Source organism: Podarcis tiliguerta, assembly GCF_965153285.1.
Source record: "Podarcis tiliguerta genome assembly, chromosome: 16".
NCBI classification, from domain to species: Eukaryota; Metazoa; Chordata; class Lepidosauria; order Squamata; family Lacertidae; genus Podarcis; species Podarcis tiliguerta.
The window spans coordinates 6,476,962-6,489,191 of record NC_139549.1 but is presented as its reverse complement, the minus strand read 5'-3'; the positions used below and the strand labels follow the sequence as shown (position 1 = coordinate 6,489,191).

At 43.4% G+C, this 12,230-nt stretch overlaps 1 long non-coding RNA gene across 1 annotated transcript; it reads left to right on the top strand.

Moving 5' to 3' along the window:
* Positions 1-545: 545 nt before the first annotated feature.
* LOC310666244 lies at positions 546-7,004 on the top strand. The gene is made up of 2 exons (XR_014505801.1): positions 546-684; positions 5,676-7,004. It is a non-coding gene; the product is annotated as an uncharacterized lncRNA (long non-coding RNA).
* The last annotated feature ends 5,226 nt before the right edge of the window (positions 7,005-12,230 follow it).

Genomic DNA, 12,230 nt, shown 5'->3' with positions numbered 1-12,230 from the left:
GCACTTGAGTGGCTCCATCAGCAAACTGCCCCATGGCATATGTGCACTGCTGCTACGTTCTGCGCATGCATGTTGCTGCCACATACGGCACACATGCATGTGCAGCACGTAGTACCACCACACATGTGGCATGCATACGGCACACACGCATGCCCTGCCGGGCAGTTTTTCCCGCCTCCTGACACCCTGGACCGGATGCTGATTAGCCTTCCTTTGCCCCTGAGTGGTCAACCAGATGTCCCAATGAGAAACCCTCCAGCAGGACCCAAGTGAAAGGGCAATCTCCCCTCATGTTCCTTCCAGCAACTGATATTCAGAAGCATTATTGACTCTGACTATGGAGGCAGAGCAAAGTCATCATGGCTATGATGAGAGAGGGGGGGAAATATGTTGGAGAAAAAAGCTAACAGGAACATTGATGACAAAGTTCTCATCAGGAATTGCAACAATCTCACCTTCACAAATAATGAACCATATAATTAAAAGCCACTACTCCCTTAAAAGTGGAGTAAACATTGTATTAAATCTTGTTTGGGTGGCAATTAATTGCATTGTGTGTGTGTAGTGGGGGGTGGCTCATATCCTTGATGCTGCCCCCAAAACAGTATAAAAATGCAGGGAACTCAAAACACTCCTAGAATCTCCATCTGATTCCATTGCAGCTTCTACTTGCTAGATATCAAGGTAAGAGAGTAAGCAGACCAGCTTCTGAAATGCTCCTTGGTGGCTGCTTTTATTTTTACTTGGTTCAGGTCTGGATTCAGAATTAGAGTTGTGCTGCCCATTGATGCTAGGGAATAGCATAGCATAAGGGTAGTAGATGTGTGTGTATGTGTGCTCATGTTGTTTTGTCAGTTACGTATCTATAGGTATCTTGATTTTCTTGATTCAAATATGTTTTTGGAAGCTCAGGTCTCTAACATCTCAATATCTAGCACTGTAGCTAAGTTTGTTTCCTTGACCTTGTTTCCTTATCTGATTTCTCCCATTACATATATTTATTGTACTACATCTGCATGGTAGACAGCATACTGCTTTCCAAATGATGTTGGACTCCCACCACCATCAAGTACCTAAACACATGAACTGGCAGATAGGAGCAAAGGAGCTACATTACACCAAATCATACCATTGGTCCATCAGATTAGGTTATGTCTACACCTGGGATGGTGAGCCTTCCAGATGTTGTCGAGGTACAACTCCACTCATCCTTGGCCCAAGGCCCTTCTGGCTAAGGCTGATAGGAGTTGGAGTCCAACAACACCTGGAGGACTTCATATGGGCTACAGCAGTGGTTCTCAACCTGTGGGTCCCCAGATGTTGTTGGACTACAACTCCCATCATTCCTAGCCGGAATGGGATGATGGCAATTATAGTCCATCATCAGGGATGATGGCAATTGTAGTCCAACAACATCTGGGGACCCACAGGTTGAGAACCACTGGGCTACAGGCTTGCTCTGCTCTCCAGTCCTCTTCTACAGAATTCTGGTTTAACCAGGAAAGCCTTGGGAATCAATCCCACAAATGGAGCATGAACAGGCCCAGAATGATGGGATAGATTGGGCTGTGGCCCCTTCTCAGACAAGCCAGGTGGTGATGGCCACCAGGTTGGATGACTTTAAAAGAAGTGTAGACAAGGCTAAGGAGGATAAGCTGCTTCAACTGCTGGTAGCTATATGCCTCTGAATACCAGTTTCTGGGAATCACAAGCAGGGAGCATGCTGCTGAGTTTAGTCCCCTTGCAGGCTTCCCATAGACATCTGGTTGGCCACTGTCATGAACCACATGGAGATATATTGACCAGACTGGTCTGATGGGAAGATGAAAATGGGGAATTGTTGACACTGGACTCTCGTGAGGGGCCCAGTAGTCTGGAGGACATTGATTCAGACCCCAGGAAAGTGACAAGCAGACTGTAAGGACAGAATCCTACCTTGGTGCCATCAGACACCTCAGATGCTGCATCACCTTTTCCTGACGCAGCACCAGAATTATTTCCCATTACACAGCGAGACGACCGTGTCAGTTCCACCTCCATCACCAAGGATATGGAGATGACTGTGCCCAGTCACATGGCTTTGGATGCCACCCACACAACTGACTGTGCCCACCTCACTCTTCAAAAGGAGAGCCATGGGGCGTGTTAAATGTTGGAACAACCGCAGCCCCTGTGGTACCTGTTGAGTGCCGACCAATGTGCCTTTTAACCTGACTTTAATCTGTGCGTGAAGGCCTTTGTCTAAAACCGAGCTGAGAGTTTAAGTACTGTATTCACCAGTGAGAACAAGGACAGCCGCTGTAAGAATGGGATGCTGGACTAGATGGGCCATTGATCTGATCCAGGTGCAGGACTTTTCTTACGTGCTTATGAGTAACAGTGAGGTCTGGCTCCTGCCCTCAAGCCCTGCCTGTGGGCTTCCTGGAGGAATCTGGTTGGCCTCTGTGAGGATGCCAGACCAGATGGGCCATCTTCTTATATTCATGATGTGGCTTGAAAGCAGAGCTTTGTTGTGGGGAAAGGAGATAAGTTAAAAACTAGCATGTAGAAGGAGAGAGAAGGAGTCAGAGTTGAGGCTGAGAGTGATGCAGTCAAACCCTGGAGTTCTTCTGGTAATATCCATGAACTCAGGTTTCCCCCCCATAAAGTTGGGATCTCTTTTGCATTCTTTAAACTAATATCAGATTGCTTTGAACCTTTTCTCTGCACATCCGCTGCTTAAAAACACTTATGGGATCCCCGTGGGGGAATGCTGATTTTGACACAACCTTCCATTCCTTCAGTTCATTTCGCCTTCCTTTTTTATGTCCTGATGCACATTGATAAAACACTACGGAAAGCAATTACTGTGAGCAGATTGTCTCATGAGTCTTCTTGTGTAGAGTTTAATCATGCACACATCCGTTCCTGCAGATCAGGAAACCCCTGCACAAAACATCAATCAGATTCATTCCTTTGTAGTGAATTATCACAGCCTGCATGAGTATTGCTTATGTAGGGCAAAGTTGGCACACAGGTATTCAAAGCTGCTAAGGAGAGGGCCTTTTCAGGGATGGCACTCAGCTCTGGAATGCTCTCCCAAATTCTTATGCTTGGGGGTCAAATGTGCCCCCCCCCCCGATCTCTCTATCTGGTCCTCAGGACATTTTCCAGGCCACAGCCTTCAATGGTCCTGCGGTGCACCCTGAGTGTTTTTGTCTAGCTCGAACATGACCTTGAATTGTGATAATGCCATTAATTTGCCTGGTTAGAAAATAAAGAGGGATATTTGAGTCAAATTACATTTCTTGCTTTGCCAATTTTTGCTTCTGGCCCAATGCAACATTGGTTCATGGCCTAGGTTGTCTAGAAGAAAGTGTGGTATTCAGCCTGAAAGTTTCCTAGCCCTTGTCTTAAACCTTTAAATTAAGTTTAAATCTGCTACTATATGGCTTTGTGCTAGTAAGCTTTTGTAAATATCACCCAATGGCCATTGGAACCTCTCGGATAATGTATTTATTTAAGAAGGCAAACGGCAATAAATAAATAAATAAATTCCAATATATGTAAATAAACATTTCTGCAAATTTTAGCCTGAGATCAATGAATTGGCTCCTGGGTAAGGTAAACATGGCCCTTTTTGAAATCATTGGGGCTCCATCACCAAGTTTGTATTTCAATATTTTGCGGATATTCACAGAGCCACCCAGAGAAAGTTTTTAGTGGGCACACACATGGAAAATAAATGGAATGGAAGGCTACAACAAACTGAACATCATGTGAAGAATTCTGGAAATGTATTTCTATATTTAAACTGATTACTCCTCCTGCGTTGGTTCCACAATGGAAAGAAGACCAGATAATTTCAAAATCTAAGAAGAAAATAGCTGAGAATAATTACGGAAGATCTCTAACCATGTTTTCCTTACTTGCTTTCCTCCTTCGCCTTCTCCTTAGCTGTGATTCCTCCATTGCAGGGAGTTGGTCTACATGATCCTTTTGGGTTCTTCCAACTCTATGGTTCTAATATTCCTGTATGCATCTACCTCCTCTTCTCACCATCCCCTGGAGTCTCTACATCAATATTTCAGCTGTCCTTCATGTGAAGGCCCCCTGATCTTAGCTACCCTACAGAATTGCCTGCAAAACTAGCTAACCCACAGAATCACCACCAAATGGGGCCTGAATTCAACTTCTGTAGGACACTTAGAGCTCTAGGGGATTGCAACAGCATGACTAAGACTCTTTGATAAGACTTGTACATTCTCAAGGAGGTACAGTGGTACCTCGAGTTACAAACGCCTCAGGTTACAATTGCTTCATGTTACAAACTCCGCTAACCGGGAAGAGTTACCTCAAGTTGAGAACTTTGCTCCAGGGTGAGAACGGAAATTGTGTGCCGGTGGTGCAGCAGCACCAAGAGGTCCCATTAGCGAAAGCACGCCTCTAGTTAAGAACAATTTCAGGTTAAGAATGGATCTCTTTAATGAATTAAGTTCATAACTAGAGGTGCCACTGTACCTCATATCTATATAGGTCACCTGCCTCCTTGTGTTGATTCCCAAATGGTTTTTGCTCCCTCTACAAACTCTGTTTTGCACCTCCCTCTGCAATGCTGCTTTGCCTCATTCTATTACTAACACCCACCCATTCTGGAAGTTAGAATGCTGATAGACATTCTATAACTTCACAGCAACTTTGTCGGTGATGGAAGCATCTCAGCATGAAGACAAGCATGCCACATATATTTTAGTTTAGTCATAGATTTAGAGGGAAGACACTTATATTTAGATAGAAGGATAGATAAGTCTAGGCATTGCCTTGACTAACGAGGATTAACAACAATTTCAAAATTAGACAATGTTTATTTCTGAAACATTTTATTTTCCATGCTTTATATGGTCTTGAAGCAACCCCATGAGGTAGATGAAGTTTAGAGAGTGTGATTAGCCAATACCCACTATTGTAGTTTGGGCAGAAAGTGGATCTGAACTAAAGTTGCCTTGCTGGATAGTGGCCCACCATTGACTGGAAAAACAACAACAACAAAGTGAAGAAATCAGAGACAAAGTATATTAGTATTGTGTTCAATGGTCATCAGCTTTCCAACTTTTGAAATCTCACCAGGCATTGTCTGTGTAGCTTAATAGCCAACTATGCGGAACGCGGGTGGCGCTATGGGTTAAACCACAGAGCCTAGGACTTGGCAATCAGAATGTTGGCGGTTTGAATCCCCGTGACGGGGTAAGCTCCCGTTGCTTGGTCCCTGCTCCTGCCCACCTAGCAGTTCGAAAGCACGTCAAAGTGCAAGAAGATAAATAGGAACCGCTCTGGCAGGAAGGTAAACAGCATTTCCGTGCGCTGCTCTGGTTTGCCAGAAGTGGCTTAGTCATGCTGGCCACATGACCCGGAAGCTGTCTGTGGACAAACGCCAGCTCCCTCGGCCAATAAAGCGAGATGAGCGCCGCAACCCCAGAGTCGGCCACGACTGGACCTAATGGTCAGGGGTCCCTTTGCCTTTACCTTTACCTTTACTCAGCAGCCTTCAGTGTTAGAAACTTTACTTTTCAAATTTGATATTCCCAAAGGAAGCCCAAATGCTGTCCCCCAAATACTAAATGCTTTAATGAGTGCAAAAAAGGTTCCCCATATTTTGACCATCCATGTTTACTCTTTTGCCTGGTGTCTTGTTCCAGCGTCACCTTCATCAGGAAACAATATGTCCGGAAGACACTCATGCCATGCATCCTGTCCTTCATCCACGGTCAGAGTACAGCCACCACCCTTTGTACTGACCATCCCGGGACCTGCTCTTTATTGCCCACACCAGCCTTTGCGCATTCAACAACACAACCCTTGTGCTCGTGGCGGTGGGAGATATTCTGCCTTTTTCTATGAAGCTCCCTCCGAATTGGAATTTGAGGATGAACCGACTTCTGGATATGGTTCAAGCATAGCAATGCTGTACCGCTCCAGGATGGGGCTGCCTTATCCCTGGCTCTAAGTGAGGAACAGAGGAACCCAAGGAAACAAAGGAATAAAGAAACATGGATGAGCTATTTTGCATGGACTTCTGGAAGCCCCCACAACCTCAAGTTATGTCATCTAGAACTGTTGAGGGCTAAAACTTCTGAAGTTCAGCTTTAAACATGACAGATCTTCTTGCTATTTGTCATTTGAAGGATCTTTCTTCTATCTTCATACCCCCAACCATGGCAGATCCATATTAATTATCCATATTAATATTTATGGGCACTAATTCTAAGTTGTTCTGTCATGTTCTTTTACATATATGCTTTCTTAAAAAGAGGTATTTTATCCATACATAAGACTGCCCCTTAAGAAAGCACCCCTAAATTCTGAGAACCTAAGTAAACTACTGACCAGTTGCCAACCTCTTTTTCGGGCAAAATTCTTGACCAGATCCCGGTGCTCTTGGGGGTGACTATCTTTCTAGATGAAAAAAAATCCTCACACGATTCTATTGGCAATTAAAAGATCCAGTCTACATTCTCATAAATTTACCCCCTAAATATATACTTGAAAACAGCAGTTGCCCTCATGTTTTGGCATATCTCAATATTATTCGTGTTGGCAATGTTTTAGAAGGCCATGGACCACTTTTAACACACACTTATTCTTAGAAAAGAGATTTTTGGTGATATCCTATCCATGGCTACTCAGAAGTAAGACCCATTGAGATTGGTGAAGCGAGTGTGTATATAAAATTTAAGACGAAAGCATGTGCTTTCTTCACTATGGTGAAAATGGATTTTGCACCTCGTTTGCCACAAAAATCTGATGCAAAGCCTAAAGTTTTGAATAAGGAAAAAAATTAGATTACATTATTCATACTGTCTCTTATAGCTGATTTATGTCTGATTTGTTGTAAAACTTTGTGGTTGAAAGGGTAATCTCTTGTGTAATCATACCTGCCTGTTCTGTTCTCACTTCAGTTTCAAGAGTCTATGTTATCACTTGCTTGTCACTTTACTGTATATTAAACCTTGCAATGCATCATAGAAGCTTTTATGTGTCTAATAGTGCTTCTTACTTAGCATGGCAAACTGCTTAAGAGACTGAGGTTGCAATCTTTAAGCGCACGAAAAAAGGAGGAAGCCTCAATTAATTCCTAGGATCACAGAATCAGAAATCAGAGTCCCCGGGAAGGAGGTACTTATTATTAAAGCACTCTTGGCACCCTCCACAAACAAACATCTTCCAGGATTCTTTGGGAGAAGCTAGGAATGTTTAAAATGCTCTGAATGTATAAAGGTAAAAAGGTAAAAGCCCCCTGGATGGTTAGATCCAGTCAAAGGCGACTATGGGGTTGCGGCGCTCATCTTGCTTTTCAGGCCGAGGCAGCCGGCGTTTGTCCACAGAAAGCTTTCCGGATCATGTGGCCAGCATGACTTAATTGCTTCTGGCACAATGGAACACCGTGACGGAAACCAGAGCACACAGAAATGCCATTTATCTTCCCTCCACAGCAGTACCTATTTATCTACTTGCTCTGGTGTGCTTTCAAACTGCTAGGTTGGCAGCAGCTGGGACAGAGCAACAGGAGCTCACCCCATTGCAGGGATTCAAACTGCCGACCTTCTGATCGGCAAGCCCAAGGGGCTCAGTGGTTTAGACCACAGCGCCACCCGCATCCCATACTGAATGTATAGCACAGATGTGCCCATTATGTGTTGACCCCCATTTAAAACCACACATCTGTCTCTGTTGCTTCGTGTTTCCCAATCAAAAGTGTCAATGAAAGTCATTCTGAATCGCTGGTCCACAGTCAGCTTAGAGGCTGCATATTGAATGGCTATAGATTCAGAGGCTGGGACTGGGGTGCACATCTGTTGTTTGTTTGAGACAATGATCTGTGAAGGCATACATACACACACACCCCTCTCTAATCTTCCATCCAAGAGGCATTATCTGAGTTCAAAGATATTCAGACCAGGCCAAAAAATTTCAAGGAAGGTGCAAAGCAGAGCTGCCGAGGATTATGGCCTAGAAAGAGAGTCCCAAGGGCAACACAGAGAGGTCTGGAGGGATGTATTTGACCCCCAGGTCTACACTAATTCTACCTTTCACACTGCCTCTCCAGAGCTTCTGAAACAGCTCCATGTTATAAATGATTTCTGTAATTCCTTGCAGCTGAAAGTTGGAAGATTCAGGTCAGATAAAAGTAATTAATGCAGTGCATAGTTCAGCTATGGAACTTGTTAACCCCAGGAGGCAGGGATGGCCACCAATTTAGATGACTTTGGAAGAGGATTTGACAAAATCATGGAAGAGAAGGCTATCCCTGGCTACTAACCCAAATGGCTCTGCTCTGCCTCTGCAGTCAAAGGCAGCAATGCTCCTGAATACCAGTTGCTGTAAACTGCAGGTGGGTAGAGTTGATCTTGTGTTCAGGTCCTGCTTGTCGGTTTCCCACAGGCATCTGATTGCCACTGTGAGAAAAGGACGTTGGACTGGATGGACCATTGGCCTGATTCAACAGGATCTTCTTATATCCTTATGCTGTTGTTCTTCCTTCAGATGAAGAACCGGCCATAGCGTAGAATCTGCATGGAATGAAACACTGGACTCAGGTGTTGCTTTGAACACTGTGGTTTCATCTTGACCTTAGATAACTCTTGTGGTTGCCTATCTGGTCTAGGCAGCCAGGTGTATGAGCATGATGGTGCTCAGATAGGCGTTCCTTTGAAGTTGCCCAATGATTTTTCTTCCAGGCCTGGATTAACTTCAATGGGATTAATTTCAGGGAGAACCTGAGATCTTAATCTTGCCCAATTTTTGGTGGGGTGGAATTTGGATATGGTTAAGCATCATTCAGGGGTGAATTTATCCTGTTAGATTTATGAGCTGTCGTGATCTTAGATGAACCTGCACATCAGGATAAAAGTTCAGCAGCAACGATTAATCAAATGATCCTTCTTACCAAGCAATTAGGAATTTGAGTTGGGATAATAACTGGAGACGTGGACATTTGCCATCTGAAATTTGTCATTTGTCATCAGGGCAAGGAACTAGCATGGCCCTGGGACAATTAAGGTTTGCCTACCTATAACAGGAGGCCATTTTCAATGCATGACTAATAATTTAATAATGACTGCAGTATTGTTGTTGTTTTTAGCATTAGCGTAAGCATTTATTAGCATCAGCATCTGTTAGGCATAGGCCCAGGCTATCAGAAGCACCATAGTCTTCCTCTCCAAACCTGTCTGGGCTCTAAGATCTTCAGGGGAGGTCTTCTTCTCATTCCTGCCACTCTCACAGGCATGCTTGGTGGAGAAATGGGACAGGGCCTTCTCTGTGGTGGCTGCTAGACTTTGAACCTCTTTCCAAGAAAGGCTAGACCTAACTATCCTTCTGCCTGTGAAGACTGTTTTATTGTGGGAGGCTTTGAAGAACTGGCTACTTTTAAGTAAAGGGCTTTTAATAGCACTGTGCTCTTTTTAATATATTTGTCTTGACATCATTTTAATTCCATAGTTTCATTACATTTTAAGCATTACATTTATATATTTTAACTATCTGTGTTTTATCCGTGTTTCTTCTAATTTTTGTGAGCTGTCTTGAGTCCCAGTTCTGGAGCGAAAGGTGAGCTATGAATAAATGAAATAATAGTAATTAGTCACTTTACACAAACAAATTCTCAAAGCAACTTAACAATATAAAATAAGAACAATTAAAAGCTAAGCTAAAGCTGTTTAAAGTGGTATCATTTATGGTGTAAATGTGGTCTCTCTCACATACCTACACATACACACTGTATTTGCCCATATCAGATAATGTTGTTGTTAGGCTTGCCACATAAGGAGTCTCACAGCAAGTCACAAATATAAAACAGAACAAAATGGGGGGGGGGAGCAACAAGGAGAAAAATACTTGCAATAACTCATAAGATAGACTCAATGAACCTCAAGTCAAATAGGGTTGAATCCAGCTAAGACTGAATTTCAATTGGTCTTCTCTGAATAGGACTAAAATTGGATGCAAGACATAATCATTAAACTGCAAAATAATTATAATCCATCAAATACCTGGGAGAAGAGATGTGTTTTTACCTGGCACCGAAAGTGTGTTAATGATGGTGCTAGGTATGCCTAACTGGGGAGAACATTCCACAAGTAGGGAGCCACCACCGAAAAGTCCCTTTCCGTTGTCATCGCACTCCAAATCTCCCTCAGCTGGCCCACCTGGGACAGAGTCTCAGATGAATACCGGAGGGTCTGGGTAGGTTGATAGAAGTTAGATATGAATCAAAATTGAAACTGAATTGGGGAGTTTGTGAAAGCCCACACGTACAGACAAAAGCTTTCCTCATATATTAGCCTTCCAACTTTGAAGAATGATAACTGCTCCATCTCTTTGCTCTCTAACTCATGAGGAGTGAGTTAGAAGTTAGAATTTTTGTAACCCCCCCACCCCCTTCATGTATTGAGTGAGCTTAAATTTAGAATGTCTGAAAAGCGCATTGTTGTTGTTGTTGTCGTCATCATCATCATCTTGGTCAAAAAACAACAGAGTAGTTTATCCATACCCACCTTTTCCAGACTGGGACTCAGAGCAGCTTACACGAATTAAAATAACCATGATAAAATGCAAAAGCTAAAAATGTCTGAAAAATAATTGTTAAACATAGTTAAATTCTAATAGAATTAAAATGATTTACAAACCAAATCTATTAAAATACAGCTCTTTCCTTTAAAAAGCGGTCAGCTCCTAAAGGCCTGTTAGAATAAAACCATCGGGTTTTATTACCTCGGGTTAAGAACTTAATTCATTCTGGAGGTCCGTTCTTAACCTGAAACTGTTCTTAACCTGAGGTACCACTTTAGCTAATGGGGCCTCCTGCTGCTGCCACACCGCCAAAGTACGATTTGTGTTCTCATCCTGAAGAAAAGTTCTTAAACCGAGGCACTATTTCTGTGCTAGTGGAGTCTGTAACCTGAAGCGTCTGTAACCCGAGGTACCACTGTATTCATCTACCACCAAGACAACGAAGATAGAGCCAGTCTACCTTCTCTAGGATAGAAGACCCTCCGTTACTATTCATTTAAACATATCAGAGCAGCTTACAACAATTATATATCAGACCATACAATGAAGGGAAACATACTAAAAAGTTATAACCAAAAATCTGCTATTATGGAAAGATGTCTTCTTAATTGCCTGCATACGCCTGATAAAATTTTCAGCCAACGTTTACAGCACAAAACATAACAGCACTATATAAACACATAATATGATATCCATACTATACTATACTATTTAAAAAGAATCAAAACAGTTATATAAATACAATTTGTAACAATAAGCAATACATAGTACCTAATCCACAATGAATACATGCTAAGTAGCAACGTCAAAGGATACACAATAGCACCCCAACAATAAACTTGGTGACACTTGTCAGTTGTTGAGTCTTGTAACATTAAGTTATTACCTACTTAACTCGGGCGCAGCTATACAACATAATGCATATTGAACAACAGCCTCTGGAAAAATAAGGGAGGGGGAAATCAACAGTGAGGTATCCGAAGTGCCCAAATGGTATAGAATTACATCATCTTCTTTCTATAGAAAACTTAGTCTAAATTTCCACACACCCCAAAAAGGACAGACCTTCTCAATTCTCTCCTGGGACCTTTGCTTATCTTTCCCAGTCTCTCACCCCAGGAAAGCATGTCCTTAGTATTTAGTTGTTCCATGGGATTCTTGCAGTCATCACTAGTTTTTAATGTTTGATGTCTTATTCTGTTTAATATTCTGTTGGAAGCTGCCCAGAGTGGCTGGGGAAACCCAACTAGATGGGTGGGGTATAAATTACCATTACCATTACCATTATCATTATTATTTTGAGGGAGGTATTCAAGCAAGAACCAGAGTTTCAGATCTGTGCCCTTATAGTGGATTCACACACTTTGACTGCATTACAGTGCCGTAGCGTGGGTTGTCAGCACCCGGGGCAAGGCAAGTAATTTGCGCCCCCCCCCCGCTGCACTGTCCCTCCCCCAGATAGTCCCTCGCTCTCTCTCCGCACCGCACCGCACGCCTGGCACCCTCCCCTCCACAGTGGGCGGCGACCTGGCGGCTCGGATCGGATTCGCACAGCCAGCACTGAAGTGAGTGAGCCAGGTAGGGGCAGAGAGCTGTGAGTGCAAGCGCGCCCCCCCAGATGTTGCGCCCGATGCAGCCGCCCCCCCCCCCTGCACCCCCACGCTACGCCACTGCTGCATTAA